Raw genomic sequence first — 13674 nt, forward strand, 5'->3', positions numbered from 1 at the left:
TGTGTGTGTGTGTGTGTGTGTGTGTGTGTGTGTGTGTGTGGGGACCACCTAAGCGTGCTCTGGGCCGTTGCTGTAGAAGTATGTGTGTGTGTGAGTGTGTGTGTGGGGACCACCTAAGCGTGCTGTGGGTCGTTGCTGTAGAAGTGTGTGTGTGTGTGGGGACCACCTGCGTTGCTGTGGGTGGTGCTGTAGAGGTATGTGTGTGTGTGTGTGTGTGTGGGGACCACCTAAGCGTGCTCTGGGCCGTTGCTGTAGAAGTATGTGTGTGTGTGAGTGTGTGTGTGGGGGACCACTAAGCATGCTGTGGGTGTTGCTGTAGAAGTGCGGTGTGTGGGGACCACCTAGGCGTGCTGTGGGTCGTTGCTGTAGAAGTGTGTGTGTGTGGGGACCACCTTAGCGTGCTGTGGGTCGTTGCTGTAAAAGTGTGTGTGGGGACCACCTTAGCGTGCTGTGGCGCGTTGCTGTAGTAGTGTGTGTGGGTGGGGACCACCTAAGCGTGCTGTAGGCCGTTTGTAGTAGTGTGTGTGTGTGGGGACCACTAAGGCGTGCTGTAGGCCGTTGCTGTAGTAGTGTGTGTGTGTGTTGGGACCACCTAAAGCGTGCTGTAGGCCGTTGCTGTAGTAGTGTGTGTGTGGGGAACTTTAAAGCGTGCTGTAGGCATTGCTGTGGTGTGTGTGTGTGGGGGACCACCTAAGGCGTGCTGTAGGCCGTTGCAGTAGTGTGTGTGTGTGTGTGTGGGGACACCTACACATGCTGTGGCGCGTTGCTGCAGAATCCGTGCTCCAGCTTCTGCCAGCGCCCAGGTGGCCTGCAGAGCGGTGCAGCAGGTCACAGTAGCTGGGAGGTAACAGCTGGCTCATCAGCATCACAAACGCATTGATCCACACCATGATCAGGTGCTCACAGGACTAGCGCATGTCATAGTACTGGGTACCTGGGAGGGGGGAGAGAAGACCACGTTTTAGGGTTCAGGGCTTAACACAAACGCAGGAGACAGCACCTAGGATACCTGGAGACTGAAGGAGGAAACTGAACACACAAAGACTCAGAAGGTGAGATGAGTACCAAGAGGGTTGACAGTTCCTTGATAACAGAGGGGAGATGAGTACCAAGAGGGTTGACAGTTCCTTGGATAACGGAGAGGGGAGATGAGTACCAAGAGGGTTGACAGTTCCTGGATAACGGAGAGGGGAGATGAGTACCAAGAGGGTTGACAGTTCCTTGGATAACGGAGAGGGGAGATGAGTACCAGAGGGGTTGACAGTTCCTTGGATAACGGAGAGGGAGATGAGTACCAAGAGGGTTGACAGTTCCTTGGATAACGGAGAAGGAGATGAGTACCAAGAGGGTTGACACCTTGGATAACGGAGAGGGGAGATGAGTACCAAGAGGGTTGACAGTTCCTGGATAACGCCAGAGGGGAGATGGCCGAAGAGGGTGCACAGTTCCTGGATAACGGAGAGGGGAGATGAGCATCACAAGAGTGTTGACAGTTCCTTGGATAACGGAGAGGTGCCTCACAGAGGGTTGACAGTTCCTTGGATAACTGAGAGGGGAGATGAAGTACCAAGAGGGTTGACAGGGCCATGGATAACGGAGAGGAGACAGTACCAAGAGGGTTGACAGTTCCTGATAACGGAGAGGGGAGATGAGTACCAAGAGGTTGACAGTTCCTGATAACGGAGGGGAGATGAGTACCAAGAGGGTTGACAGTTCCTTGATAACGAGAGGGGAGATGAGTACCAAGAGGGTTGACAGTTCCTTGGATAACGGAGAGGGGAGATGAGTACCAGGAGGGTTGACAGTTCCTTGGATAACGGAGAAGGGAGATGAGTACCAAGAGGGTTGACAGTTCCTTGGATAACGGAGAGGGGAGATGAGTACCAAGAGGGTTGACAGTTCCTTGGATAACGGAGAAGGGAGATGAGTACCAAGAGGGTTGACAGTTCCTTGGATAACGGAGAAGGGAGATGAGTACCAAGAGGGTTGACAGTTCCTTGGATAACGGAGAAGGGAGATGAGTACCAAGAGGGTTGACAGTTCCTTGGATAACGGAGAGGGGAGATGAGTACCAAGAGGGTTGACAGTTCCTTGGATAACGGAGAGGGGAGATGAGTACCAAGAGGGTTGACAGTTCCTTGATAACGGAGAAGGGAGATGAGTACCAGGAGGGTTGACAGTTCCTTGATAACGGAGAGGGGAGATGAGTACCAAGAGGGTTGACAGTTCCTGGATAACGGAGAGGGGAGATGAGTACCAAGAGGTTGACAGTTCCTTGGATAACGGAGAGGGAGATGAGTACCAAGAGGGTTGACAGTTCCTTGGATAACGGAGAGGGAGATGAGTACCAAGAGGGTTGACAATTCCTTGGATAACGGAGAAGGGAGATGAGTACCAGGAGGGTTGACAGTTCCTTGATAACGGAGAAGGAAAATGAGTACCAGGAGGGTTGACAGTTCCTTGATAACGGAGAGGGGAGATGAGTACCAAGAGGGTTGACAGTTCCTTGGATAACGGAGAAGGAGATGAGTACCAGGAGGGTTGACAGTTCCTTGGATAACGGAGAGGGAGATGAGTACCAAGAGGGCTGACAGTTCTGGATAACGGAGAGGGAGTCTGAGCAGCAGCAGGGCTGACAGTCCCTGATAACGGGGAGGGGAGATGAGTACCAGCAGGGTTGACAGTTCCTTGGATAATGGAGAGAGGGGAGATGAGTACCAGCAGGGTTGACAGTTCCTTGGATAATGGGGAGGAGAAGGAAAGCAGCAAACATGCTAGAGGGAGGGAAAGAGTGGAGGGAAGGAGAGGGAGAGAGAGGAAGTGTGACGTACCCTTGACGAAGCAGAGGGGGAGGAAGGCTACGAGTAAGGGTTAGAGTTTGTACCTTGATGAAGCAGAGGGAGGAAGGCTACGTAGTAAGGGTTAGAGTTTGTACCTTGACGAAGCAGAGGGAGGAAGACTACGTAGTAAGGGTTAGGGTTTGAAATACCTTGACGAAACAGAGGAGGAAGGCTACGTAGTAAGCGCTGAAGAGGGAGTTGAAGAGAACTTCCTTGATGCGACGTAAGGTTGAAGTCGCTCCGGAGTTCTTCCACCTCGGCTGCGGATGAGTTCTGGAGACGGGGCCAGACAGGTGTGGTGGGGGATGTGGCCTGGAGTGGTAAACTGCTCTCTCAGGTTCTCCCTTAGTAACGCTAGGAAGTCCTTAGGCCTGGAGGGAGAAGAGAGAAGAAAGAATGATCTAGGATCAGTTTTTTCTACAGTCTCCAGGTATCACTCGTGTTTAATTGCTAATTTGTCATTTACTTCACCACCATGGCCTATTTATTGCCTCACCTCCCTTATCTTACCTCATTTGCACACACTGTATATAGACTTGTCTATTGTGTTATTGACTGCATGTTTATTTATTCCATGTGTAACTCTGTTGTTTGTGTCGCACTGATTTGCTTTATCTTGACCAGGTCGCAGTTGCAAATGAGAACTTGTTCTCAACTGGTCACACCTGGTTAAATAAAGGTTAAATAAATAAAATATATATTTTTTAAATGAGATGGGAGTTCCATACACTCATGGCTCTGTATAATACTGTACGTTTTCCTTGAATATGTTCTGGACCTCGAACTGTGAAAAGACCCTGCTTCATGTCTGGTGGGGTAAAGAGCGTGTCACACGGCGTATCCCATTTAACAAACCAAACATTCAATACCGTTATATAAGGTAAAGTAAAAACCCAAACCGGTCCGTGCATCAATACTGGTATATAGTCAAAATACGGTATAACGCCTAGCCCTAGCAGTCAGTCTTTCCTCAGCTCTTAGCCAAGAGAGACTGGCATGCATAGTTTTAATATTATCCCTCTGATTACAATGAAGAGCAAGACGTTCTGCTCTGTTCTGGAGCCAGCTGCAGGTTAACTAGGTCTTACTTTGTAGCACTTGACCACATGGCTGGACAATAATCAAGATAAGATAAAACTAGAGCCTGCAGGACTTGCATTGTGGAGTGTGGTGTCAAAAAAGCAGAGCATCTCTTTATTACGGACAGACACCTCCCCATCTTTACAACCATTAAATCTATATGTTTTGACCATGACAGTTTACAATCTAAGGTAACGCCAACTAAATTTTGTCTCAACTTGTTCAACAGCCACCATTTATTACCAGATTCAGCTGAGGTCAGAACTTAGGGAATGATTTGTAGCAAATACAATGCTTAGTTTTAGAGATGTTCAGGACCAGTTTATTACTGGCCACCCATTCCAAAAACAGACTCTTTGTTAAGGGTTTCAGTGACTTCATTAGCTGTGGTTTCTGATGTGTATACGATTGAATCATCAGCATACATGGACACATGCTTTGTTTAATGCCAGTGGCAGGTCATTGTAGAAATAGAAAAGAGTAGAGGGCCTAGAGAGCTGCCCTGCGGTACACCACAATTTACATGTTTGACATTAGAGAAGCTTCCATTAAAGAAAACCCTCTGAGCTCTATTAGATTGATGGCTCTGAATCACGATATGGCAGAGGTTGAAAAGCTACAACACACAACTTCTCAACAACAGGTTATGGTCAATAATATCAAAGGCTGCACTGGAAATCTAACAGTACAGCTCACAATCTTCTTAATATCAATTTCTTTCAACCAGTCAGTCATTTGTGTCAGTGCAGTACATATTGAGTGCCCTTCTCTATAAGCATGCTGAAAGTCTGTTGTTAATTTGTTTACAGAGAAACAGCATTGTATTTGGCCAAAAACAATTCCCCCCCAACAGTTTGCTAAGAGCTGGCAGCCAGCTGATTGGTCTGCTGTTAGAACCAGTAAAAGCCGCTTTACCACTCTTGGGTAGTGGAATGACTTTGGCTTCCCTTCAGGCCTGAGGACAAAGACTTTCCTCGGGGCTCAGATTAAAGATATGACAGATGGGATGGTAGCTGACTCTAGAGCCACTCCCATGTAGCTTTCCATCTAAGTTGTCAATGCCAGGAGGTTGGTCATTATTGATCGATAACAATTATTCCACCTCTCCCAGACCAACTTCACAAAATTATAACTTAGAAAAACATTGTTTCATTATCAGTTTTTCTATGTATGAATACTATGGATCACTCACTGTTCGTTGTTGGCATTTCCTGCCTAAGTTTGCCATTAAGTAATCATTAAAATAATTGGCAACATCCAATGATGGAGAATAATCCCTCACTCTGAACCCAATAGCATGTGTCAGACAACCACAGTGGATGGAGAATAATCCCTCACTCTGAACCCAATAGCATGTGTCAGACAACCACAGTGGATGGAGAATAATCCCTCACTCTGAACCCAATAGCATGTGTCAGACAACCACAGTGGATGGAGAATAATCCCTCACTCTGAACCCAATAGCATGTGTCAGACAACCACAGTGGATGGAGAATAATCCCTCACTCTGAACCCATTAGCATGTGTCAGACAACCACAGTGGATGGAGAATAATCCCTCACTCTGAACCCAATAGCATGTGTCAGACAACCACAGTGGATGGAGAATAATCCCTCACTCTGAACCCAATAGCATGTGTCAGACAACCACAGTGGATGGAGAATAATCCCTCACTCTGAACCCAATAGCATGTGTCAGACAACCACAGTGGATGGAGAATAATCCCTCACTCTGAACCCAACAGCATGTGTCAGACAACCACAGTGGATGGAGAATAATCCCTCACTCTGAACCCAATAGCATGTGTCAGACAACCACAGTGACCGTCTGTACATTAAAACATTGATATCCTTGTCACATGACACGATCACTTCCTTCTCTTAACTGTGGATGAATATGTTGGAAAGCATAACCAGTTTTTTAATAACTCATTCTGATCATGTATGATAATGTTGCATACAACGTTTGAAAGGTCTATAATTCTTTTCCCGAACACAATCAAAAGTTAACATAGGCCCTAGATGCCTTCAGCTGCCCAACTTATAGGCATATCCAATCTGGGCACCTTTTTAACAATGTGATATTGTGCTCCAAAGGGATAACTAGAAATAACATGGTGTAGGTTAATTAAATAATAAAAATAAAAATGTGATTATTTATTATATTATGTGAAATAGGCCTCATGTGAAATCACTGTCAAAGATACTGCTGCGTTGCCTCATGAGTGGAGCAGCAGTCTAAGGTACTGCATCACAGTGCATCGCTGTGCCACTAGAGATTCTGGGTTTGAGTCCAGGCTCTGTCGCAGCCACCCGCGACCGGGAGGCCCATGGGGCAGCGCACAATTGGCCCAGCGTCGTCCGGGTTAGGGGAGGGTTTACCGGCAGGGATATCCTTGTCCCATTGCGCACTAGCGACTCCCAGACGGGCCGGGCGCAGTGCACGCTGGCCAGGTGTACGGCGTTTCCTCCGACATTGGTGCGGCTGGCTTCCGGGTTAAGAGGGCATTGTGTCAAGAAGCAGTGCGGCATGATTGGGTTGTGTTTCAGAGGACGTACGGCTCTTGACCTTTGACCTCTCCCGAGGCCGTACGGTACTTGCAGCGATAAGACAAGACTGTAACTACCAATTGGATCCAAAAATTGGGGAGAAAAAGGTGTACATTTTTTAAAATAAAAATGACAATTGAAAATGTTGCATTTAAGTCTAGATTTATCATACAGAAATATCAAAACATTCTTTCAACATCTCCAAAGCAACTGCCTGACTATGGCGCAGGTACCACTGACTCACTGCCCTTCCCTATTATCAAGAAGTTTGTTTTAAAATAATGATTCTCATAAAGAAGAAGCCTGCTGGTAACTGGTAATTGATTAGGACAGCTGGTGTCCTAAAGATCTGTCAACTAGGTAGGACTCTTACGACTAGAGGTTTCATGAATAGCTCGTATTCTGAACCATAAGAGCCGGAGATTCTCTATTCTCAGCACTTAAGACCAATTTTCTACTCTGAGCCTCTTTGTGGATACGGGGCCCAGCGTTCCTACTGACATTATTAATACAGACACAGAAATAAAACAGATCAGACAAAAGTCAAGTCCTCTTCTGTCTTATTCAGTTTCATTCTTTTTAAAATGACACTATTATTGCATTTATGAAAACGTCAAATGACATGATATCACATTGTTGTCTCTTTGCAGTGTACTCTCTATGGTACTTCAAATGCCCAGCCTTTAGGTGGGGTGTCAGCTGAAAAGACCACGGACTAAACTCACACAATCAAAAAGAGGAATCTGTCCCAGGCTGTGAGAGAGAAGAAATCAAGAGTTCCTGACTGCCTCTGATTCCACCCACTTCACAGGGAACTTTAATTGACATTTTGTTTAAATCAATGTTCTGTCCCCCAATCCACTGATAGAGGAAATATAGTTTAGATGATCAATTATGTATACTTTAATGATTAGAACCATTCATGCTAATACTATTATGTTATGATTTGAAAAGTATGGGTTCTTAATTGTACTGTTACTGAAAATGTAAGCAGAAATTAATTGTGTCTGTGTCTCCTGGGAAAGTTTTAAAGCAGAGATAAGATAGTACTTCAAACAGATAAGAATGTTTTGGTTGGATTCCATTAGCAGAGAGAAGTATATCCTTTAGACAGGTTGGAATGTAGTTTATGTGGGGAGTGAAACTATCTCCAGGACCGAATACTACGCCATTGTAAGACTGGGAGAGGGGGTGTAACTGATGACGTCATTTTATGTCTTCTTCAGATTTAAAATGTAATGTTCTTTGTATTTTGGGTCAGTACTCATCAAGAATAAATGCTGAACTTGTTTTTTAGACTGGTTTCTTGCTAATTCATGCAAATGATAAACTTACAACTTATCATGAATTAGAAATGAGTGCGAATTTAATTGGTTTTGGCAATAAAACATAAGGGAATTAAAAATTCCTTTATCATCCACCCACTTCACAGGGAACTTCAATTGACATTGTTTAAATCAATGTTCTGTCCCCCACTCTGACCAGAAGGGTGTGTTTGGCTGGGGGAGAGAACATTGAAGTCTGTTGTTTATTTGTTTACCTGAATATGGGGAGTGTGTGTGTATGAGTGTTTACCTGAATATGGGGAGTGTGTGTGTTTATGTTTACCTGAATAAGGGGAGTGTGTGTGTGTTTATGTTTACCTGAATAAGGGGAGTGTGTGTGTGTTTATGTTTACCTGAATAAGGGGAGTGTGTGTGTGTTTATGTTTACCTGAATAAGGGGAGTGTGTGTGTGTTTATGTTTACCTGAATAAGGGGAGTGTGTGTGTGTTTATGTTTACCTGAATAAGGGGAGTGTGTGTGTGTTTATGTTTACCTGAATAAGGGAGTGTGTGTGTGTTTATGTTTACCTGAATAAGGGGAGTGTGTGTGTGTTTATGTTTACCTGAATAAGGGGAGTGTGTGTGTGTTTATGTTTACCTGAATAAGGGGAGTGTGTGTGTTTATGTTTACCTGAATAAGGAGAGTGTGTGTGTTTATGTTTACCTGAATAAGGGGAGTGTGTGTGTTTATGTTTACCTGAATAAGGAGAGTGTGTGTGTTTATGTTTACCTGAATAAGGGGAGTGTGTGTGTTTATGTTTACCTGAATAAGGGGAGTGTGTGTGTTTATGTTTACCTGAATAAGGGGAGTGTGTGTGTTTATGTTTACCTGAATAAGGGGAGTGTGTGTGTTTATGTTTACCTGAATAAGGGGAGTGTGTGTGTTTATGTTTACCTGAATAAGGGGAGTGTGTGTGTTTATGTTTACCTGAATAAGGGGAGTGTGTGTGTTTATGTTTACCTGAATAAGGAGAGTGTGTGTGTTTACGTTTACCTGAATAAGGAGAGTGTGTGTGTTTACGTTTACCTGAATAAGGGGAGTGTGTGTGTTTATGTTTACCTGAAGGGGAGTGTGTGTGTTTATGTTTACCTGAATAAGGAGAGTGTGTGTGTTTATGTTTACCTGAATAAGGAGAGTGTGTGTGTTTATGTTTACCTGAAGAAGGGCCCGTGGGACAGGTCCTGGTCTGAGTAACTACAGTCTGAAGGCACTGGCTGGGCCCTACTCTCCTGATGGAAGCAACACAGGGGAACATACACCCCAAACCTGTTGCACAGAGAGACAGGGATGAAAGAGAGAGAGAGAGAGAGAAAGGACAACGGGAAATAAAGAACCATGTGTTAAATCAACTAGACAATGGAGAATATGACAGTGATCAACTAGATAATGGAGAATATGACACTGATCAACTAGACAATGGAGAATATGACACTGTGATCAACTAGATAATGGAGAATATGACACTGTGATCAACTAGATAATGGAGAATATGACACTGTGATCAACTAGATAATGGAGAATATGACACTGTGATCAACTAGATAATGGAGAATATGACACTGTGATCAACTAGATAATGGAGAATATAACAGTGATCAACTAGATAATGGAGAATAAGACACTGTGATCAACTAGATAATGGAGAATATGACACTGTGATCAACTAGACAATGGAGAATATGACAGTGATCAACTAGACAATGGAGAATATGACACTGTGATCAACTAGATAATGGAGAATATGACACTGTGATCAACTAGATAATGGAGAATATGACACTGTGATCAACTAGATAATGGAGAATATGACACTGTGATCAACTAGATAATGGAGAATATGACACTGTGATCAACTAGATAATGGAGAATATGACACTGTGATCAACTAGATAATGGAGAATATGACACTGTGATCAACTAGATAATGGAGAACAATAAAACACATGACTTCCCAGTACACACACCATCTCTGAATTACAATAAAACACACTACACTACTTCCCAGTACACACATCATCTCTGAATAACAATAAAACACATGACTTCCCAGTACACACACCATCTCTGAATTACAATAAAACACATGACTTCCCAGTACACACACCATCTCTGAATTACAATAAAACACACTACACTACTTCACAGTACACACATCATCTCTGAATTACAATAAAACACACTACACTACTTCCCAGTAAACACACATCATCTCTGAATAACAATAAAACACACTACACTACTTCCCAGTAAACACACATCATCTCTGAATAACAATAAAACACACTACACTACTTCCCAGTACACACACACCATCTCTGAATCAAACCACTATACTACCATCTACAGAGCTGTACTGACACATCAACTGTAGAGCTGCTGTCTGAAACCTCTGGTAGCTCCACTCTCTGAACACAGACACTCACGGGTATCCAAGGAAGAGCAGGTTGAGCACCGAGTGGTTCTTGAACAGGTTGACCAGGGTCCAACAGAGAACCCAGCCACACAGAGTGAGGAGGCTGAGCCGTGCTGCGATCAGAACCACGTACCGTACCAAGGAACATGGACTGGTCTGAGAGGCCTGGTGGGGGGGGGGGGGGGGGGGGGGCAGAGACAGACAGAGAAACACACGCACAGGTTAGAGGTTATACAAACACGATCCACGACAGACAGCACAATCAACCACAATGCATCGCTACACACTAAGCTCTTAACTCGGACATAACAAGACCACAATCCTCAATATAAAGCACAAGTCAGTCAAACACACACAACCCTGGCCAGACACAACAATACTAAGCCAGTCACACACGAACGATGCAACTCCTGCGGAGGATCAGCGTAGGCCTAAATACTAGAAACAAGTTCACTCCCATCCCTACGACTACACCACAAACATGATGCAACCAGTTTAGAAACAGCTGATGAAAAGGCAGATAAAGTTGAGGAAGGGAGAGAGGTAGAAAGAGAGAGAGAGAGAGGTAGAAAGAGAGAGAGAGAGGGGTAGAAAGAGAGAGAGAGAGGGGTAGAAAGAGAGAGAGAGAGGGGTAGAAAGAGAGAGAGAGAGAGAGGGGTAGAAAGAGAGAGAGACAGAGGTAGAAAGAGAGAGGGGTAGAAAGAGAGAGAGAGAAAGAGAGAGAGAGGGGTAGAAAGAGAGAGGTAGAAAGAGGGGTAGAAAGAGAGAGAGTAGAAAGAGAGAGAGAGAGGTAGAAAGAGAGAGAGAGAGGTAGAAAGAGAGAGAGACAGGTAGAAAGAGAGAGAGAGAGAGGGGTAGAAAGAGAGAGAGGGGTAGAAAGAGAGAGAGAGAGAGAGGGGTAGAAAGAGAGAGAGAGAGAGGGGAAGAAAGAGAGAGAGAGAGAGAGGGGTAGAAAGAGAGAGAGAGGGGTAGAGAGAGAGAGAGAGAGAGAGGGGTAGAAAGAGAGAGAGAGAGAGAGAGAGGGGTAGAAAGAGAGAGAGAGAGAGAGAGAGAGAGGGGTAGAAAGAGAGAGAGAGGGGTAGAAGAGAGAGAGAGGGGTAGAAAGAGAGAGAGAGAGAGGGGTAGAAAGAGAGAGAGAGAGAGGGGTAGAAAGAGAGAGAGAGAGAGGGGTAGAAAGAGAGAGAGAGAGAGGGGTAGAAAGAGAGAGAGAGAGGTAGAAAGAGAGAGAGAGGGGTAGAAAGAGAGAGAGAGGGGTAGAAAGAGAGAGAGAGAGGGGTAGAAAGAGAGAGAGAGGGGGTAGAAAGAGAGGGGTAGAAAGAGAGAGAGAGGGGTAGAAAGAGAGAGAGAGAGGGGTAGAAGAGAGAGAGAGAGGGGTAGAAAGAGAGAGAGAGGTAGCGAGGTAGAGAGAGAGAGGTAGAGAGAGGTAGAGAGAGGTAGAGAGAGGTAGAGAGGTAGAGAGGTAGAGAGAGAGAGAGAGAGAGAGAGAGAGAGAGAGAGAAAGAGAGGTAGAGAGGTAGAGAGAGAGGTAGAGAGAGAGAGAGAGAGAGAGAGAGAGAGAGGTAGAGAGAGAGAGAGAGAGAGAGGTAGAGAGAGAGAGAGAGAGAGAGGTAGAGAGGTAGAGAGAGAGAGAGAGGTAGAGAGAGAGAGAGAGGTAGAGAGAGGAGAGAGGTAGAGAGAGAGAGAGAGAGAGAGAGAGAGAGAGAGAGAGGTAGAAAGAGAGGTAGAGGTAGAGAGAGAGGTAGAGAGAGAGGTAGAAAGAGAGGTAGAGAGAGGTAGAGAGGTAGAGGTAGAGAGAGAAGAGAGAGGTAGAGGTAGAGAGAGGTAGAGAGAGAGAGAGAGAGAGAGGTAGAAAGAGAGAGGTAGAGAGGTAGAGGTAGAAAGAGAGAGGTAGAGAGGTAGAGAGAGATACCTCTGACACTATAGTCCACACCAGTCTCCTGGCCAGCATCACTGTGATGAAGATAGCCAGGTGGTAGTCCATCAAATGGAAGTTCTGCAGAGAGGAGAGAGTTGTAGGTTATCTCTGTGTGTGTTCACTACTACTCACCAGAGTTGTAGGTTATCTCTGTGTGTGTTCACTACTACTCACCAGAGTTGTAGGTTATCTCTGTGTGTGTTCACTACTACTCACCAGAGTTGTAGGTTATCTCTGTGTGTGTTCACTACTACTCACCAGAGTTGTAGGTTATCTCTGTGTGTGTTTACTACTCAACAGAGTTGTAGGTTATCTCTGTGTGTGTTCACTACTACTCACCAGAGAGGTGGAGGCAGCAGGGTGACTATAAGGGTACCACCACACAGTCCTGTAGATATTAATATACTGAACAAACAGCGCCACCAGCAGGTAAAGGAAGAGCAGGAACTCAAACAGCAGGCTGCTGTCCAATGGGAGGTCAGGGATCCGGTAGTGACGGACGGGTTCCGGCGTGATGAGGACGAGAGGGGCGGGGCAGAGACCCACACAGTTACTGCTCCTGGAGGGGAGGGCATAGAGAAGCTGGGGTTACTGGTGTGTTGTGGTTCTGGAGTAGCCTTGAGCTTGAGTTTTAGTGTGCTGAGCATCCGAGTCCCCCGGACAACCGCTACCGGAGGACGAGTCCCCGGACAACCGCTACCGGAGGACGAGTCCCCCGGACAACCGCTACCGGAGGACGAGTCCCCGGACAACCGCTACCGGAGGACGAGTCCCCGGACAACCGCTACCGGAGGACTAGTCCCCGGACAACAGCTACCGGAGGACGAGTCCCCGGACAACCGCTACCGGAGGACGAGTCCCGGACAACCGCTACCGGAGGACGGAAGTCCCCGGACAACCGCTACGGAGGACGAGTCCCCGGACAACCGCTACCGGAGGATCAGTCCCCCCGGACAACCGCTACCGGAGGACGAGTCCCGGACAACCGCTACGAGGACGAGTCCCGGACAACCGCTACGGAGGCACCGAGTCCCCGGACAACCGCTACCGGAGGACGGAGTCCCCCGGACAACGCTACGGAGGCAGGTCCCCGGACAACCGCTACCGAGGACGAGTCCCCCGGACAACCGCTACCGGAGGACGAGTCCCCCGGACAACCGCTACCGGAGGACGAGTCCCCGGACAACCGCTACCGGAGGGACGAGTCCCCGGACAACCGCTACCGGAGGACGAGTCCCCCGGACAACCGCTGCCGGAGGACGATTCCCCCGGACAACCGCTGCCGGAGAACGATTCCCCCAGACAACCGCTGCCGGAGAACGATTCCCCCAGACAACCGCTGCCGGAGAACGATTCCCCCAGACAACCGCTGCCGGAGAACGATTCCCCCAGACAACCGCTGCCGGAGGACGATTCCCCCAGACAACCGCTGCCGGAGAACGATTCCCCCAGACAACCGCTGCCGGAGAACGATTCCCCCAGACAGCAGCTGCCGGAGGACGATTCCCCCAGACAACCGCTGCCGGAGAACGATTCCCCCAGACAACCGCTG

At 46.7% G+C, this 13674-nt stretch overlaps 1 pseudogene; it reads right to left on the bottom strand.

Moving 5' to 3' along the window:
• Nucleotides 1-744: 744 nt before the first annotated feature.
• Nucleotides 745-13611, bottom strand: LOC124029949 (annotated as a pseudogene).
• Between the last annotated feature and the right edge of the window lie 63 nt (nucleotides 13612-13674).

This window comes from Oncorhynchus gorbuscha, unplaced genomic scaffold (assembly GCF_021184085.1).
Source record: "Oncorhynchus gorbuscha isolate QuinsamMale2020 ecotype Even-year unplaced genomic scaffold, OgorEven_v1.0 Un_scaffold_8359, whole genome shotgun sequence".
NCBI classification, from domain to species: Eukaryota; Metazoa; Chordata; class Actinopteri; order Salmoniformes; family Salmonidae; genus Oncorhynchus; species Oncorhynchus gorbuscha.